The sequence below is a fragment of the Priapulus caudatus genome, unplaced genomic scaffold (assembly GCF_000485595.1).
Source record: "Priapulus caudatus unplaced genomic scaffold, Priapulus_caudatus-5.0.1 Scaffold734, whole genome shotgun sequence".
Classification (NCBI taxonomy): domain Eukaryota; kingdom Metazoa; phylum Priapulida; class Priapulimorpha; order Priapulimorphida; family Priapulidae; genus Priapulus; species Priapulus caudatus.
Genome location: NW_014577795.1, coordinates 89,735 through 92,234, shown reverse-complemented (window position 1 = coordinate 92,234; position 2,500 = coordinate 89,735).

Genomic DNA, 2,500 nt, shown 5'->3' with positions numbered 1-2,500 from the left:
CGTCTGTTCGTGTCTCCTCGCGGGTCTTACGCGTGTTCCGTCGACTAGCTTTGTCCGCGCGACCTGTCATCCTTCCTTGATCAGATTCCGTGGCGTCTTTAGACGCACTGACTTCGTTGTTCGTCGAATGTCATCGGCTGCGTACATGCCAACCCACGTGTAGCTTATCGCATCACGAAGAATGTGTCGTCACCATGGCAGCCGGCTCTTTTTACACGAGATTATCCGTGTATTGAGAAGATCCTTTCATCCCGCCACAGACGCTGACCGGTCGTCGGTCGTTTTCGCGCGCAATCTTTCCCGCGCTTTCTATAATTAGCTAATACAACCTCAACGCTAGTCACAACTCGTTACTGTACGGATGAGATCAGACTGCGTGCCATGTGTTCGAGAAGAGATTTAGATTTACATAAACATCTGAGAATATATACATGTGTCCTCCTGGAACGCTGTCTCAAGTTTAGACAGGCGTCGTCTTAAATTTACATTGCGCAGATTGCACGTTAAAAGGAACAAATGTAGCGAAATATTGAGATGAATTATTGATTGAGATAAATGCCTAACAAAATCAACATTAGCACAGACAGCCGTAAGGCTACATCGGCCATACGTACTATATAGCGCATAGAGAAATGCCTACATTACACACGGCTGTGTGTACGTTCATGCGAACGGCGATATCGCAACGTCTGCCGCGCAGCAAACCATTCATAATTAACCTACTAATTGCACAGCGCTCGCCGTGGTACAAGTGACTCGCCGACAAGATGTCCCGACTTCCATTTGCCATCCTTTGTGCGGCGCGCTGGCGTCCGTATAGTCACAGCGTAATTATAACGTAACGTTGAGCAGTCAAGGAAGCTACGCCAGCGAGTGCGCGCAATCGTCGCTCTATACTGTCGGTCTAGTGATTAGCGCCAATTACGCGGTTAATTAATCGTGCAAAATATTTTCGCTCGCGCTGAAGATGCGGGCGGAGCGAGCGGGAGGTGGTGTAATCGCAGGTAAGGCGAGACGATGATGAGTAGTCGGTATAGGTGTTGTAATTATTTGCGGCAAATATTTAGAGATGCGGCCGAGGCGGGGGTGCGCGTCGGCAGCAGTGTAACGACCTAAGCGATCACAGGGAGCGGAAACACTCGACTCGCCTGCGCACGAGACATATAGGAGAAAGGTTACGGCTAAGTATATATAGAATTTCGTCGGGATGACGACGTTTATGCAATAAACAGCCCCGCGAGTATATAATCAGACGTCAAACAGTGGAGAAATACAGCGCCGATGTTTCTCAGTTGGTATAGCCAGATCGATCGAGCGAGAGGAATATTAGAGCGATACGGAAAGAGGGAGAATGATAAAAGAGAGTGGATGAGATAGGGAAAGGGAAGAAGATGATAATGGAGGAGAAAGATGACGGCGAGCGAAAGATGCAGGCGAGATGCAGATGGGAGTAAAAGAGAACATAGAGTATATATATGAATCTTATAACAAAACTCGTGAGCCCGTGTGATAGGCACGTGTGATCGTAATAGTGTATCCAGGTTCGTTGTACAACAGATACGTGTGCAAATAGCACTTAAGCCACAGACAGTATAATTAATGCTATAACCACCGAATTGTTACGGTAACTCTATTCTTTAATGAACAACATCATACTAACAATTACATACAATACCTAAGGTGGCTGCGCAAGCCAACCAGTAAATACGATACAATACATATCTTATACACCAGGCACATATAGACAAGCGACTGGTTTACAAATGCAGTACATATTTACGAGCGTGGAGTTCTGCAGATCGCAGGCAGGTCCTGGCGGGTCCCCAGTCAGTGATGTCCAGCAGGTGAGATCAGCGGAACCTGGGTGCTGACAGCGTCGGGAGCTGTCAGGCACCGTGGAACCGTGTCTGTTTTCTTGTCGAAACTGTTCGTTATTTATACTACTGGAGGAATGCGTGGTCTGAGCGTGGTCAAGGCCTTGTTGACGATGGTGGTGCAAGACGTGTCCTTCTCCAGAATTTTATGGACAACTGAAGGTGAGACTTCCTTCTCTAGCGTGAGAACGGCGGTCGGAGTCTTTGTAGATATGGTGGAGGCGTCGATGGGAGTTTCTCGAAGCCCTCGTCGGACAGCCTTCTATTGGTACTAAAGTGTCATCGGCACGCTTTGTGCCATACCGCTGCTGCCACGTGCACGCGACGTGTTCGGCTCGCCAATGCTGAAGGTATGGCACAGATTTGACCCTGGTCGGGTTGTGCGACACCGGTGTTAGAGGTCCCGCTGTATCACGTACGCACGCCCGGCGTGCGCGACTTGTCATAAGACTCGTAGCCGTCGTCACCTTGAGCGGGTCGTAATTTTTACTCGTGTTCTAGTGACTCAGTTTCTTGGGATATTCGCGGTGCAACTTTCACCTGTTACCTTGACTGACATTTGTCAACTAAAATAACCATGACGTTATGCTACGTTAAGCGACCCGTGTCGCTCGCTGCTCATGTTA